Source organism: Mobula hypostoma, chromosome 1, assembly GCF_963921235.1.
Source record: "Mobula hypostoma chromosome 1, sMobHyp1.1, whole genome shotgun sequence".
Classification (NCBI taxonomy): Eukaryota; Metazoa; Chordata; class Chondrichthyes; order Myliobatiformes; family Myliobatidae; genus Mobula; species Mobula hypostoma.
Genome location: NC_086097.1, coordinates 72,242,999 through 72,261,189, shown reverse-complemented (window position 1 = coordinate 72,261,189; position 18,191 = coordinate 72,242,999).

Below are 18,191 nucleotides of genomic sequence, written 5' to 3'. Positions count from 1 at the left end.
GTGGGGAGTCCATCGGACAGATTACCAAGCCACGCGCCCAACAGCAGGCCAGACCAGGCCCGGCAACGGAGCGCACACAACCCAGAGGAAGGAGTGAGGAGGCCAATGAACAGTGGTGTTTCTACCACCAGCGATGAGGCACAGAAGTCCACCATTGTCGCCCACCCTGAAAGTTCCCGGGAAATGCCAAGGCCAGCCGCAGGGGTATGACACCTGCAACAGGGCGACGAGTCCCACCCTGAGGGCTGCAAATGGCAGCAGGATTTGGACCTACGGCACCCGCACAGTGCAGCTACAATTCGGCGCCAGCCGGTTCATGTGGGACTTCATACTGGCTGCCGTGGTCCAACCACTCCTGGGGGCGGACTTCTTGCGAGCCCACAGCCTGCTGGTCGACTTGCAAGGGAAAAGACTGGTCCATGCCAAGACTTTCCAGACATTCTCCCTGGGTGAAGCCAAGTTGCCGGCCCCACACCTGGACTCCATCACGTTGTCTGACAACGAATTCACCAGAATCCTGGCGGACTTTCCATCAGTTCTGGCACCGCAGTTCACGGCAGCCATGCCCATACACGGAGTACAGCACCACATTCTGACCCAGGGACCACCCCTTCATGCCTGCACACGAAGGCTCCCCCCGGACAAGCTCCGCCTGGCGAAGGAGGAGTTCAAGAGGATGGAGGAATTGGGGATTGTACGGCGGTCCGACAGCCCATGGACCTTCCCCCTGCACATGGTGCCCAAAGCAGCCGGGGTCTGGAGATCATGCGGCGACTACCGCAGACTGAATGAGGCTACACCTCCAAACCACTACCCCGTGCCGCACATACAGGACTTTGCAGCAAACCTGCATGGGGCAAGCATCTTTTCGAAAGTAGACCTCATCCGGAGGTACCATCAAATTCTGATATACCCTGAAGACATCCCCAAAACAGGACTCATCACCCCCTTTGGCCTGTTCGAATTCCTCTGAATGCCGTTTGGCCTGAAGAATGCCACGCAGACGTTCCAGCGACTAATGGATGCGGTGGGACGTGACCTGGACTTTGTGTTCATCTATCTGGACGATATCCTCATAGCCAGCAGTTGTCGTCATGGAGCATCTGTCCCACCTCCACCAGCTCTACTCCCGCCTGAGTGATATCGGCCTCACGATCAACCCGGCCAAATGTCAGTTCGGACTCGACACCATTGACTTCCTGGGCCACAGGATTACCAAAGACGGGGCAACACCTCTGCCCGCCAAGGTAGATGTGATCCGCCACTTCGCCGGCCCAACACAGCCTGCAGGAGTTCGTTGGTATGGTGAACTTCTACCACCGCTTCCTCCCCTCAGCAGCCCGTATCATGCACCCTTTGTTCACCCTGATATCAGGTAAAGGCAAGGACATTACTTGGGATGAAGAGGCCGCGGCTGCTTTCGTTAAAGCCAAGGAAGCCTTGGCAGATGCCGTGAGGCTGGTGCACCCCAGAACGGACGTTCCAACTGCCCTCACAGTGGACGCATCCAACACAGCAGTCGGTGGGGTGCTGGAGCAACTCATCGAGGGGCACTGGCAACCCCTGGCGTTCTTCAGCAGGCACCTACGGCCACCCGAACTCAAGTACAGTGCCTTCGACCGGGAGCTGTTGGCACTATATCTGGCAATCCGGCATTTCAGGTACTTCTTAGAAGGCAGGCCCGTTCACCACGTTCACGGACCACAAACCGTTGACCTTCGCATTCATGAAGGTGTCTGATCCCTGGTCGGCCCGTCAGCAGCGACATCTGTCCTACATCTCCGAGTACACGGTGGACATCCAGCATGTCTTGGGAAAGGACAATGTCGTGGCAGATGCACTCTCCAGACCAGCTATCCAGGCCCTGTCCCAGGGGGTGGACTATGCAGCCCTGGCGGAGGCGCAGCAGGCAGACGACGAGATGCCCAGCTACAGGACCGTAGTCTTGGGTTTGCAGCTGCAAGACCCTTGTGGGCCCAGGTGAAAGGACCCTCCTGTGTGACGTGGCTACCGGCCAACCTCGCCCCATCATCCCGGCAGCCTGCCGGCAGCGAGTTTTCGACTTCCTACACAGCTTGGCACACCCATCTATCAGGACAACTGTCTGGATGGTCTCCAGCAAGTTCGTGTGGCAGGGACTTCGCAAACAGGTCAGCGAATGGGCCAAAAAATGCACTCAGTGCCAAACAGCCAAGGTGCAGCGGCACACCAAGGCTCCGCCGCAGCAGTTCGAACCCACCCGCCGGAAGTTCGACCACATTCATGTGGATATCGTGGGGCCCCTGCCAGTGTCACGAGGAGTGTGGTACCTCCTAGCTATGGTAGATTGGTTCACCAGATGGCCAGAGGCGGTCCCGCTCAACGACACCACCGCCGATTCCTGCGCCCGAGCGCTGATTGCAAACTGGATAGCACGCTTTAGGATACTGGCCCACATTACCTCCGACAGAGGCGCCCAGTTCACCTCCAGCCTGTGGTCAGCTGTGGTCAGCTGTGGCCAGCCTGTTGGGAACACAATTACACCACACAACTGCCTCCCACCCACAGTCAAACGGACTAGTGGAACGCTTCCACCGTCACCTAAAGTTGGCTCTCATGGCCCGCCTGAAAGGGCCTAACCGGGTGGACGAGTTTCCCTGGGTCCTGCTTGGAATCCGCACAGCACCCAAAGAGGATCTGCACACTTCGTCAGCCGAGCTGGTGTACGGCACACTCCTGGTCGTCCCAGGAGAGTCCATATCAGCCTCAAGGGGGCAAGAGGAGTCCTGGACAGACTACACGAAAGGCTCAGCAACCTGGCCCCCGTACCGACTTCACAGCACAGACAGATCCCGACCTGCGTATCCAAAGACCTGCAAAACTGTAAGTTTGTATTCGTACAAAGGGGCGCACACCAGGCACCGCTACAGCAGTCGTATGAGGGACCGTTCAAGGTGATCAGTAACAACGGGTCCACGTACGTTCTGGACAGTGGAGGGAAAGAGGAGGTTTTCATGGTGGACTGACTCAAACCGGCCCACGTGGACTTGGCGCAGCCGGTCGAGGTTCAGGCACCGCGGCGTGGAGACAGACCGCCCAAACAGAGACTGATCCAGACTGTGGACATTGGGGGTGTATCGCCGGTTCTGTGGGGGGGGGGTTATGTGGCGACCCAATTTCTACACAAGCCAACCAGCTCACAAAATAGCCCGCGTGTCGGGAGAGACTTTTGTAATGCACCTCTGACGTCATTTCCGCCCGGAGAGGGCTGGAAGGGAACTGTTTAAAAGCCAGTGCCGTGAAGTTGAAATAAATGAGTCTTGAGTGCGACTTACAGACTGTGCGTCGTTATTTCTAGCTCTGTGTGTAGCACATCGCTACAATGTCATAGTTTGGTAGTAAGGTCATTGGTTCCTTAAGATGTTCGTAGCTGAGGGATATGGTGGGGATAAGGTCCCCCTACCTGTTAAATACTCCCAATGGGATGCACCATAACTAGCCTCTGACAACCAATAGCCTCTGTCTGACTTCTGGCCTTCACGTGTGGCTTAGCTACTAAGCGCAGCAGAACCATTTCTACTGACAAGAGACAGGGCAAAGGCAGGTTACTGGCTCTTTAAAACCAGTTGCTTTGGACAATTTGGGTCTTTTCAGCCATAGTTGGCAGCTCACCTAAGAGAACGAAAACTCTGATCTCAAACCTCCAATGCCTTGCTATATCCACTCATGGGGAAGGCTTCAGGAGTAAATCCTGAAGGAAAAATCCAGTGCTGGAGACCCTAAGACAGCCCTGTGCTGAGAACAATGCTGATTGGCATTTCCTGTCATGCCATTGGTGCCGAACTATATTGGTCTCTGCTATTCCTTTGGATTCATCAGCTGTGCGGAGAGGGAGAGCCTACTGCATGGGCAACAGCTGCCTCTCCATATCATACTGCCCTGGCTTGCAGCTCACACAGACAGCTAGGATGCAATATCCATGGTTGACTCTAGCCAATGGAGGCCCTTAATGTCACCATCAACAAACGTGGAAGAATTATCATTAATATCAATCAGGATTCTTTTGTAGGAGTTTAACTTTAAAAGAATGTTGACACTGCAACTTCTTGTTGCTGACTTATTATTTCTGTTGTGACAGAATTGTCATTAGTCTTACTCACAAGATATCTGCCAGATGAAAGTTATTTTTGAAACTGTTACAAGAGAGTAAACTTGAGCAATCCAACCCTAATGTTTAGTTAAGAGTGACATGGAGATGTGTTTCTGAACATAAGTTATAAATAACAGCACCGTGTTAGATCCAGGCAGAAATTCTCCATTACATTTATCCCTGTATCCTGTTTCTTCGTTAAGCAGGGTGGAAGCATTAAATTACACAGCGATACTAATGGATTATGCAAATGGTTAAAACTGTGGCAATTTGATTTTGATGTAAGCAAATATGAGGTTATCCACTGTGAACCTAAAGCGTTTAGTGCAGTGTGTTTTCTGCATGACGGATTGCATTGGAACTACTGGGAGAGGTGTTTGAGCAATTCCTGAGTGAGAGTTGAAACATGGCCTTCTGCTTTAGCCGAATGTTTGCCTTCTGCACTTTCACTTGTCCTCCTGGACTTCGTATGAGAGCTGGGATACCTGCGCTGCTCCATGCAATTATTCCATGTACAGTGCAGTGAAGGTTTCCCAGGTCTTAGGCTGCACAACACCCTCATCCAAATGATTGGGAGAAATCAATTGCAGGAGAAAAGAAGATACAACTTCTTACTTGACTTAATTAAGTTAGGTTAAATGCTAGAATTATGTGCATGATATTTTACTTCTTTTTTTTGATTCTGAGTGATTCTGAAAGAGCATCCAAGTTAAATGGCGGGTTTGACTGTTGACATGCATGTATTGGTTCTATTAAAATAGCGACACTGAAAACATTGTGCAGTCAGTGACAAGTGCAGAGATATCGGGCAATATACTAGCATCCTTTGCACCATAGCACTGAGCTTGTAACTAGCCTGCTGGCACACGATTGTCCCAGATCACACTCAAAGAAACAGCACCGGCCAGGATGGGGATCTGGGAACACATTAGGACATCATGGAGAGGTGCAGAAAGCAATTAAAAGCAAAACTAGCAGAATGTCTGCATTTATTTCTTGAAGTCTGGAGTACAAGAATGTCACAACGCTGTAAAGGTCTGGTTAGGCCAATCCAGGAAAACTATAAGCAGTTCTAAGCACCGTACCTCAGGACGATATGATGTTGAATGAAAAGGAGTGGAGAATCTAAGGTGAAATTCCTTAGAATTTCAAGGGTTACTGGTTGATTTAATTGAAGTTACCAAGATACGGACAGAGAATGATAAAACAAACTCATAAAAATTCTTCCTCACATAGAGAAGTAGAAGTTTGGAACACTTCCAAACCAAGTCTGTTGTTAATTTCAAATCTAAGCTTGAGAGATTTTTGATAACCAATCAGATGAAAGGATATATAGAAAATGTGGGTATGTGGAGGTAGATCACACAAGAACTGTGATTATCTGAATGATGGACAAGGTTTGAGAGCCAAAGTGACATCACCATTGTCCTGTTTCTATCGGTCTGTTTTCACTTTTGTTGAAATGGGAATGTCATCCTCTTTATTGGTTAATGAATTACCGAGTGCCAAAAGTGCTGAGCGCTACTGAACTTTGAGTGCTGCAGTGAGGATAACAAAACTATTATCCATATGTTGTATGGACAAGGCGTTCTGCCCTTATGTCCTCTCTTGCTTTTAATTTTCTAACTTGGTTAACTCTTTTCTTTGACTACATGTTTTTGTATTCACGTTGATGGCACGTCTATGAAGGACTTTCAATCACCCCTGAAAGTTCATGTAAAATAAAAACTTGGAACATTATCATACAAGGTACCTCCATAATTTCTTATCACACTAATTGAAGCAAAACCACCACAAACAACACAAACCAGCTGTTAAATAGCTTGACCTCACATTGGGTTTCCACATGACCACACAGCGAGCTACACAATCTTTACCAATTGCCCCAATTATTCATTCATCTGTGCCTCTCCTCACTAACCCATGCATCCCGTCAAGCTCTACAATCCCCAACAGCACAGGTGCATCACAGGGCTGTGTCCTTAGTCCCCTGCGTCAATCGCTTTACATCTATGACTGTGTGGCTAAGTACAGCTGCAAAGCCATATTTAAATTTGCTGATGACACCACTGTCATTGGCTGAATCAAAGATGGTGATGAATCAGCTTATAGGAGGGCGATCGAGTGGTACCACAGAATAGTCATGAGCCCTGTGGGCCTGTATACCTGTATTTGTATGTGGCTGTCTTGAGAGGCTGTCTTGAGAGTCGTTAAGCCCTGGAGATTTCTGTTTAAACTTGTCAAGTTTATTTTGACTGGCACGGGTTTTCGGCGTACTGTGATTATTTCAAGTGGGCTCCCAATTAGTGCTATTCACAGGATCTTTGTGTTTCGAGAATGATTCTGCTTATGGTGTCAGGCCACTCAGTCAAGCCACTGATGTTCAGTTGGAAATCCTATGAATAAACTCTTGCTTCTGTGTCTACATGAGAGTCTGTCATCCCTCCGCACTTGGGTTCAGTCGTTTGTCAGTGTACATCGAAACAACGACAACTTATGTCAGCAAGACCAAGGTGTTAGTTATTGACTTCAGGAGGAGAAATGAATCAGGTCTCACTGAAGAATCTGAGGTGGAGAGCGTCAGCAACTTGATAAATTTGAAATGATAACACTGAGGTTATATTTCAGAGGATTTGTCCTGGGTCCAGCACTGAAGTGCCATTACAAAAAAGCACAACAGCACTTGTAGTTCCTTAGAAGTTTGTGAACATTTGATATGTCATCTAAAATTTTGATAAACTTCTATAACCCTCAGGCTTGGCCAGCTCATGTTCGTCTCGGGGAAAACAGCCTTTGGCCCCGCCAAACTGAGAAATCACGTTTGTGTGGATGCTGTGTAATATACCACCCATTTACAAATCCACAACACAAAATATCAGACAGTACACCATATGCAATTAAATGATTGAACTTTATGAATTGTAATCTGAATATAGGGTTAGTAATGAAAATAAAAAAGGGCCCAATTCAAGGAAAAGTCAAAAGTGCACGTCGGAGCTCACTCAGTCACCATTCTTCCACCATTGATCTCCTCCGAGCATCACTGAGCTTCGGATCCTCAGATCCCAGTCCACTCCATCCGCTGGTCTACCAGTTCTGTCCATACGTATCTTCCCTCTTCATCTCTCCTTGACCAAAGACCACGAGAAACCTTCTTCCAGATTCACAAGATAGAGCAATAATCTCTGATTGGCTAACATGCATAATCACAGTTCTGTTATCTCCAGCCATAACCCAAACATTGCTGCTACAAAGAAACGGTTACCTCAGCAGTGAACATTACAGAGAAGCCATTACATTAGCACTGAATCCTTACAGCGCGTTACACTTCTATAGATGTGTGGTGGACAGAACTGTATATTGACTAGTCGCATCATGGCCTGGTATGGAAATACCAATATCCTTGATGGGAAAAGCCTACAAAAAGTTGTGGTTATGGCTCAGTCCATCATGAGAAACCCCTGCCTGCCACAGAGTGCTGTCGCAGGAAAGCAGCATCCGTCATCAAGGACACCCAACATTCAGCCCATGTTCTCCTCACTGCTGTCATCACCAATGTGATATAGGAGCCTTGGGACCCACACCACCAAGTTCAGCAATAGCTACTACTCCTCAACCATTAAACTTTTGATCCAAAGTGGATAACTTCACTCAAATTCACTTGCCCCATCACTGAACTGTTCTCACAACCAATGAACTCACTTTCAAGGAGTCTTCAGCTCATGTTCTTGATATTTATTGCTTATTTATTAATATTTTTTCTTCAGCTCAACCTAATATAACCTGAGGTACAAGCATGCTTATTTCTCATTGCTAGGAAATTTCAGACGATTTCAGTAGTGTTCAGTGTTGTGGCATTCTGAAAGTTGACGTAAATACTGCTGTGCAGACCTAATTGTTTAATCATGTGGTGTGGAGACTTTGGGAATGGTATTATTAGTGGGACAATATATACCCTGTTCATATTCCATAGTCTTTCAATTTCCTTTTTTAATTCAGCATATTTCTGGTGTTTTCACTTATTGATTTCTGTATGTTATGTGTGTTTGGAATGGCTATATCTATTAAGTAAGTTGTTCTTGTTTGTTTATCCTGTAATATCATATTTGGATGGTTATGATGAATCAAACTCTCTGTAATAACAGATCAGTCATAGTGTAATTTGTCGGGTGCTGACTCTAAAACTGGATCAGGCTTGTATTTTTAGTAAGCTATGGTGTCCTTTATGAATTTGTGTTTTAAAGCAAGATTTTGGTGCTGATGTTTGTCACTGTGTAAGTAATCAGATTGAGTTAAACTGTTGCAGGATCCCATAATGCGCTGGATTGTTTCTGGTTTCTCTAGGCATTTTCTGCATTTATCATCTTGAGTTTGTTGGACTTTTATTATGCATTTTTGATCATTTTTTTGTGTTACCTATCTGGGCCTGTATTGCCATAAGGAATCCCTCTGTTTCTTGGAAGAGGTCTCCAACTCTGAGCCAGGAGTTCAACCCTTCCTTGTAGACATTTAGTCTGCTCTGATTGTGGGGATGTCTTCCATAGAGGGGCACGCTCTTCTCTTGGTAAACTTTTTCTGTTGTAGTGAGTATTTCTTCATTTTTCTGGGTTGTGTTTTCATTTGTTTAGTGGTGTGTACATCTTAGCAGAATTGCATATGTTTGTGTGGAGTGCTGAATCCTGGTTCCGTTGATGAAACTATATCCTTATAAGTTTTATCTGACTGTTGTGTAAAATTTTTATACCTTTTAAAATCTTTTATACCTCTTTCTCTTTCTTTCCTAGGTAGTGTGAATCTAAGTGAGTTCAAGTATACATAGTGTTTTTTATAAAAATTTCTCATTTTTCTTTGTAAATTTTCCAGATCAGTTTCGGGACAAGGTATTATGCCAAAAGAATATGTTAATATTTGTATAGTAAAACTGTTTATTGTCTTTGTTATATTTTTTACTATTGAGTTCTGTTTGGTAGATTTTCACAAGCCTTGAAGTAAATTCTGTTGAGAGTTTTCCCTTTATCACAGCACGGTCTATTTTCGTTGCTTGTTGATGTTTCAGATACTTATATGTTTCATATTCACCATCAATTGTAATGTATCCTGCTGCTCCGTTTTATATTCTACTAGTTCTATTGCACTTTCTTTATGTTTAATGCTTGGTCCAGTCCAAATTTCATGTTTATGTCTTTAGAAAATAGTTCTACTATTTGAATTAATTGCTTTAGGTTTACTGATGAAGGAGCATATTATTTCAAATCATCCATGTATAGAAGTTGTGTCAAGGTATAATTTGTTTGGCTGTCTCTGATTTGATATCCTATTTTCTTCTGATTGAGTAAATTAGAGTGCAGGTTTAAAGCTAAACAAAATCATAGTGGGCTTAGAGAAATACTCTGGAAAATGCCTTGGTTTATTTTGATAATGGTTATTGTACTTTTTTGGATGATTACTTTTTGTATTTGCATGGTTTGTTACCTTTTGGACATTCACTGTTTGTCCTAATGGGGGTGGTCCTTCATTGATTCTATTGTTTTTCTTGTATTTACTGTGAATGGCCACAAGAAAATGAATCTCGGGTTTGTATATGGGGACATATATGTACTTAGATAATTTTTTTTTTTAGTGGGCGGCAATCAGCATAAGAGGATGTCTGCTGGTGAAACAGCACAAGGTTTGAAAAGAGCCTCGGTGCTTTTCAGCTATTTCTCAGTGGCGGCAATCAGCATGGGGTCATTCAAAAGAAAATAGGCACAAACAGAGCGGCCTTTGTTGGAGTGGCCCAGTGTTAGAGTTGTCCTGCTTTGACTCAACAGGCTTGGGTAAGCACAGGGAGAGGTTCTAAGTAAGGAAGTAATAAAAATTCTGCTACATTTTTTTTCTGTTAGTACATAGATAATGTGCTGAAAATAGATCTGGAGGTAGCGGTATGTTCCTTGTGTGAGATGTGGGAAATTTAGCAGCTCTCCAGTCTCCCTGATAACCATATTTGCATGAAGTGAGTGCATCATACTGCAGCTCCTTAGAAATCATGTTAAGGAACTGGAGCTGCAGCTCAGTGATCTTCGGCTCATACGGGAGAATGAGGAGTTGATAGATAGGAGCTACGGAGAGATAGTCACCCTTAAATTGCAGGAGGCAGGTCCTTGTGTGACTGACAAGAAAGAGAAAGGGAATAGGCAGCCTGTGCAGAGTACCCCTGTAGCCATTCCACTCAGTAATAAGTACACCACTTTGGATACTAATCTCTCCGCCCAATGAAGCAGTGGCGGCTACCTCAGTAAATATATTTACGACAAGGTTGGATAGGTTTTTGCATAATTGGGGAATTAAGGATTATGGAGAAAAGGCAGGTGGGTGAGATGAGTCCATGGCCAGATCAATCAGGATCTTATTGAATGGAGGAGCAGGCTGAATGGGCCAGATGGCCTACTCCTGCTTCTATTTCTTAGGTTCTTATGGATACTGTTGCGGGGAGGGGGAACCTACCAGGGGAAAGCTGTAATGTCCAGGTCTCTGGGACTGAGTCTGGCTCAATGGCTCAGAAGGGAATGGATCATGGGATTCGAAAGGGAAGGGCAAACATTTAGAATTTGTGGTACACATTGGTACCAAAGACATAGGTAAGAAAACGGAGGAGTTCCTGAAGCTAGAATATAGGGAGTTAGGCAGAAATCTGAAAAGCAAAACCTCCAGGGTAGTAATCGCTGGACTGCTGTCTGTGCCACACGCCAGTGAGAGTAAGAATAGAACGATTTGGCAGATGAATGTGTGGCTGAAGAATTGGTGCAGGAGGCGGTGTTTCAGATTTCTGGATCATTGGGATTCCTCCTGGGGAAGATATGACCTGTAGAAAAACGGTGGGTTATACCTGAACCTGAGGGGACCAACATCCTTGTGTGCAGGTTTGCCAGAGCTGCTGGGGAGGGTTGAAACTAATTTGGGAAGGAGCTGGTAACCAAAATGATATTGGGCAGATGCTATACAAGTAGATGCAGTGTGTATTTATACTGTGAGAAAGAATAGGCAGATGATAAGGCAGAATTGCGGTTAGTGGGATGAGTTAATGTTTAACAGGGGGCCAAAATCAAAAAGGGTGATGAATACAGGACTGAAGGTGTATGATGCTTTGGGCATCTCCAAGTCATGCCTGAAAGAAGATCTTAGTTGAGAACTTAACATCCAAGGATACACATTGTATTGAGGGGCAAGTAGGCAGAGAGGGTGGGTGGCTCTATTGGTAAAAGATGAAATCAAAATCTTAGAAAGAGGTAACATAGGATAAGAAGATGTAGAATTCTTGTGGGTTGAGTTAAGAAACTGCAGGGATAAAAAGACCCTGATGGGAGTTATATACAGGCCACGAACAGTAACTAGGATGTGAGATTTCAAATTACAATAGGAGATAGAAAAGGCATGTAAAAAGGATAATGTTGCAATAACTGTGGAGGATTTCAATATACAGGTAGATTGGGAAAATATAGCTGTTGCTGGATATCAAGGGAGGGTATTTGTAGAATGTCTACAAGTTGGCTTTTTAGAGCAGCTTGTGGTTGAGCCCTCTAGGGGAATGGTAATTCTGGATTAGGTGTTTTGTAATGATCCAGATTTGATTAGAAAGTTTAAGGTAAATGAACCCTTTGGAGACAGTGTTCATAATATGATAGAATTCACCTTGCAATTTGAGAGGGACAAGCTAATATCAGATATTGGAGTAAAGGGAATTATAGAAGCATGAGAGAGGAGCTGGCTAAAGTAGATGGAAGGGGACACTAGCAGGGATGACAGCAGAACAGCAATGGCTGGTGCTTCTGGGGAAATTTGGAAGGTTTAGGAACGATACATCCCAAAGATGAAGAATTATTTTAAAGGGAGAATGAAGCATCCCTGGCTAATGAGAAAAGTCAAAGGCAGCAATAAGGCAAAAGAGAGTGCATATAATATAGCAAAAATTCGTGGGAGGTTAGAAGATTGAGAAACTTTTAAAAACCAACAGAAGGCATGGAAAAAAAGCCATAAGGAAAGAAAAGATGAAATATGAAGGTACACTAGTCAATAATATAAAAGAGGATACAAGATACTTTTTTCAGATATGAAAACAGTAAAAGAGAGATGATAGTGGATATTGGACTGCTGGAAAATGATACTGGAGAGGTAGTAATGAGAGACAAAGGAATGGCAGAGAACTTAATAAGTATTTAGTGTCAGTGAGCGTCACTGCTATTATTAAGGAGAAGGTGCTTGGGAAGCTGAAAAGTCTGAAGGTAGATACGTCACTTGGACCAGATGGATTATACCCCAGAGTTCCGAAAGAGGTAGCAGAAGGCATTAGTAATGATCTTACAAGAATTACTAGATTCTGGAATTGTTCCAGAGGACTGGAAGATTGCAAATATCACTCCACTCTTTAAGAAAGGAGGGAGGCAGAAGAAAGGAAAATATAAGCCAATTAGCTGGTCCTCAGTGGTTGGAAAGGTATTGGAGTCTATTATTAAAGATGAGGTTTCAGGGTACTTGGAGGCACATGACAAAATAGGCCAAAGTCAGCATAGTTTTCTAAAGGGAAAATCTTGTCTGACAATTCTGTGGAATTCTTTGAGGAAATAACAGGCTAACAGTCAAGTGAGTCAGTGGATGTTATCTATATGGATTTTCAGAAGGCCTTTGACAAGGTTCCACACATGAGCCTGCTTAACAAAATAAGAGCCTATGGTATTATGAGCAACATACTAGAATGGAAAGAAGATTGGCTGACTGGCAGGAGGCAAAGTATGGGACTAAAGGGGGCCTTTTCTAGTTGGCTGCAGGTGACAGTCGGTGGGACCACTTCTTTTCACATTGTATATCAATGATTTGTATGAAGGAATTGATAGCTTTGTGACCAAGTTTGCAAATGATATGAAGATAGGTGGAAGTGCAGGTTGTGTTGAGGAAACAGAGTGACTGCAGAACAACTTAGACGGATTGGGGAAATGGGTAAAGAAATGACAGATGGAATATAATGTAAATATTGAGAACATGAGATGAAGAGTCCTTGAAAGTGAATCCATAGTTTATGGGAACTGTTCATTGATGGGGCGAGTGAAGTTGAGTGCAGCTATTCCCTTTGGTTCAGGAGACTGATGGGTGAGGGGGTAATAACTGTTCCTGAACCTAGTGGTGTATGTCCTGAGGCTTCTGTACCTTCTTCCTGATGGCAGCAGCGAGAAGAGAGCATGGCCTGTGTAGTGGGGGTTTCTAATCATGAATGCTGCTTTCCTGTGACAACACACTGTGTAGATGTGCTCAATAGTGAGGTGGGTTTTACCCATGATAGACTGGGCCATTACCAGTATTTTTTGTAGGATTTTCGATTCAAGGGCATTGTTGTTTTCATATCAGGCTGTGATGCAGCCTGTGAAAATATTCTCCACCACCAGTGCAGAAGCACTCGTTAGTCCTCGTGCAGGATTCCGTAAAGATTAACTTGCAGGTCAATTGATGGTAAGGAAGACAAATGCAATGCTAGCATTCTTTTCAAGAGGTCTAAAATACAAAAGCAAGGATGTAATGCTGAGGAATTATGAGGCATTGGTCAGACCACAGTTGGAATATTGTGAGCTGTTTTGGGCCCCCTATCTAAGAAATGGTATGCTGGTATTGGAGAGAGTCCAGAAGAAGTTCACGAGAATGATCCCAGGAATGGAAAGTTTAAAGTATGAGGATTATTTAATAGTTCTAGGCCTGTTCTCGCTGGAGTTTAGAAAAATGAGGGGGGATCTCATTAAAACGTATTGAATATTGAAAGGACTCAATAGAGTGGACGTGGATAGGAGGTCTCCTTTAGTAGGTGAGTCTTGGACTAGAAGGCGTAGTCTCAGAATTAACAGACGTCCAATTAGAACAGAGATGTGGAAAAATTTCTTTTGCCAGATGGTGGTGAATCTGTGGAATTAATTGCCACATTCAGCTGTGCAGGCCAAGTCATTGGGTATATTTAAGGCAGAATTTGATAGGTTCCTGATTAATCAGGACATCAAATGTTACAGGGAGAGGGCAGGACAATGGGCTTCACAGGTATTATCAATCAGTCATGATGGAATGGCTGAATTCTGCTCTGAGGCCTTATGGTTTCATGGTCTTATGATAATAAATTGACTTTGAACTTTAAAGTCCACAAACATCAATGCTTCTGTACAGGTTCGCCCACCACACTTGCCCACCAATGCACAATTACTCGTACACTGACTCTCCTCATCCAATCATCTTCTGAAGGATTTCACTGACTTTGGTTACTTGATCCACCTTAAACCAAATGCTTTGAAATCAGGGTTCCATGTGTGATCCTATCCATGTGATATAGAAAAAAATACAAAAACTATCAGAGCTCCATCCTTCGTAGATTATCAATTCTCCCCATTCCTCAAGGACCAGAACCTTCACATTCAAGGAGGAAGCTTATTGCCTGAATGCAAACTGCAGATCGCCAGATTGTTTCAAGTAGTTTGTTACTTCTGACGTTAGAGACACCATTCAGAGATAAAATAGGCAGACAAAGAAGAGCCCCAAATTACAAGCCAAAAACTGTGAATGTGATAATTATTTGATGTTCAACAGTGGGAGTGAAACTACTGTTTGTTGTCCAGTAACTGGGAACCAGGCCACCAGAACAGATAGTGGAGTGGCTGTGGGGAAAGATATTGCTAAGCCTAAATACAAAGTCAGGAACCAAAAAGTCGGGTTTGGTGTGACTAATGTTTTGAGCTGCATATACGTCAATGCAAGGAGAACTGTAGGAGAGGCAGATGAATTTAGGGCATGGATCTGTATGTGTAATTACCACACTGTAGCCATTAATGAGACTTAGTTGCAGGAGGGGCAGGAATGGCACCTCAAAGTCCTGGGGTTCTTTTTTATTGATATGCTACAGTGGGATGGACTAAAAGAGGAGAGGTGGCATTACTAGTCAGGGAAAATGTCACAGCAGTGTGCAGTCAGGACCATGAAGGAGCTCAATGCGTAGAACTGAGAAATAAGAACGGTATGAACACATTATTGGGGTTATATTATAGACTACCCATACATCTGTGGGATTTTGAAATGCAAATTTGCAGACTGATGCAAGAAACATCAGGTTGTGATTGTAACACACACAAAATGCTGGAGGAACTCAGCAGGACAGGCAGCATCTATGGAAAAGAGTACAGTCGATGTTTTGGGCCAAGGCCCTTCATTAGGTCTCTGTAGCTCAGTGGTAGAGCATTTGGCTGCAGGTAACAGGTCCTTGGTTCAAATCTGGGTGCTCCCTCACATTCTTTTGAGTCCTGCTGAGGTCATGCACACTATACGGATTACTTGGGAGGAGGTGCTTGCTCCCTTGAGGCAAATTAAGGTGGATAAAGTGGAGGGGATCCAATATCCTTGCGGGCAGTTTGGCTAAAGTTGTTCAGGTGGGCTTAAACTAATTTGCAAGGTGAAGGGAACTGGAGTGATAGTGCTGAAGATAAGGTAGTTGGTTTGTAAACAGAGGCAGTGCGTCGTGGGACTCGTAGCAAGGAGAGGCTGATGATAGGGGAAAATTGCAGTCAACAGGATGAGTTGAAACATAAAAAGTGGACAAAATTGAAAGGGGTGAATACAGGACTAAAGGTGTTATACTTGAATGCACACAGTAAATGGAACAAGCTCGACGAACTTGTAGCACAGTTACAGATTGGCAAGTATGATGTTGTAGACATCAGTGAAACATGGCTAAAGGAACTTTATAGCCGGGAGCTTAATGCTCACGGATACATATTGTATCAAAAAGATGGGCAGGAAGGCATAGGGGGTAGCAAGTCTCTTTTGGTAAAATATGAAATTAAATCAATAGAAAGAGGTGACACAGAGTTGGAAGGCATAGAGGTATGGAACTGCAAGGATAAAAAGACCCTGATGGGAGTTGTATACAGACCCCCAAATAGCAGTAGGAGTGTGGTCTACAAGTTACAACAGGAAATAGAAAATGCGTGCCAAAAGGGCAATGTTACAATAGTAATTGGGGATTTCAATATGCAGAAAGATTGGGAAAATCAGGTTGGTGCTGGATTCTAAGAGGGGGAATTTCTAGAATGCCTATGAGTTGGCTTTTTAGAGCAGCTTGTGGTTGAGTCCACCAAGGGATAAGTCATTCTGGATTGGGTGTCGTGCAATTAACCAGAATTGATTATGGAGCTTAATGGAAGGGAATTCACCCTGAAATTTGAGAAGGAGAAGCTAATGTCAGATGTATCAGTATTACAGTGGAGTAAAGGAAATTACAGAAGGCATGAGAGAAGAGTTGGCCAGAATTGATTAGAAAAGAACATTGGTAGGGATGACGGCAGATCAGCACTGCCTGAAATTTCCGGAAGCAATTCGGAAGGTACAGGATATATAGATCCCAAAGAGGAAGAAGTATTCTAAAGGCAAAATGACACAACTATGGCGAACAAGGGAAGTCAAAGTCAACATAAAAGCCATAGAGAGGGCATATAATGGAGCAAAAATTAGTGGAAAGTTAGAAGATTAGGAAGCATTTTAAAACCAACAGAAGGCAACTAAAATAGTCATTAAGAAGGTAAAGATGGAATAAGAAAGTAAGCTAGCCAATAATATTAAAGAGGATATTAAGGATGTGGTTTTGGGATACTAGGAGGCACATGATAAAATAGGCCATAGTCAGCATGGTTTCCTCAAGGGAAAATCTTACCTGCTAAATCTGTTGGAATTCTTTGAAGAAATAACAAGCAGGAGAGACAAAGGAGATTCAGTTGATGCTGTGTATTTGGATTTTCAGAAGGTCTTTAACAAAATGCCACACATGAGGATCTTAACAAGCTATGATCCCATGGTATTGCAGGAAAGACTCTAGCATGGATAAAGCAGTGGCTGATTGGCAGGAGGCATAGAGTGGGAATAAAGGGAGCCTTTTCTGGTGATGAGTAGTATTCCACAGGGGTCTGTGGAGGGACCAATTCTTTTTATGTTGTATGTCAATGATTTTGGTGATGGAATTGATGAATTTGTTGCAAAGCTTGCAGATGATACGTAGCTATGTGGAGTGGCAGGTGGTTTTGAAGAAATGGAGAGGTTACAGAAAGACAGAGAGATTAGGAGAATGGGCAAAGAAGTGGCAGATGAAATACAATGTCAGAAAATGTATGGTCATGCACTTTGACAGAAGAAATGAAAGTGTTGACTATTTTGTAAATGGAGAGAAAATACAAAAATCTGAGGTGCAAAGGAACTTGGGAGTCCTCATGCAGAATTCTCTAAAGGTTAATTTGCAGGTTGGGTCTGTGGTGAGGAAGACAAATGCGATGTTAGCATTCATTTCAAGGAGACTAGAATATAAGAGTAAGGATGTAATGCTGAGACATTGTCAAGCACTGGTGTGGTCTCACAGTGTATTATGAGTACTTTTGGGCCCCTTATCTTAGAAAGGATGTGTTGAAGCTGGAGAGGGTTCAAAGGGGGTTCACAAAAATGATTCTAGGATTAAGAGGATTGTCATATGAAGAGTATTTGATGGCGATGGGCCTGTATTCATAGGAATTCAGAAGAATGGGGGTGACCTAATTGAAACCTATTGAATGGCGAAAGGCCTTGATAGAGTGGATGTGGAGAGGATGTTTCCTCTGGCAAGGGAGTCTAAGACCAGAGGGCACAGCCATCGAGTAGAGGGATGTCCCTTTAGTACAGAGATGAGGAGGAATTTCTTTAGCCAGAGAGTGGTGAATCTGCAGAATTTGTTGCCACAGGTAGCTGTGGAGGTCAGGTGTTTATGTATATCTAAGGCAGAGGTTGATAGATTTTTGATTGGTCAGGACATGGACAGATGGGGGCTGGGGTGAAGGCAGGAGACTGGGGCTGAGAGGGAAAATAGATCAACAGACTGAATGGGCTAAATGGCCTAATCCTGCTCCTATATTTTATGGTCTTATAAATCCCCAGGGCCTGACAAAGTGTTCCCTTGGTCCCAGTGGGAGACTAGCACAGAAATTTCAAGGGTCCTATCAGAAATATTTAAAGCATCCCTATATATATATGAGGTACCAGAAAATTGAAG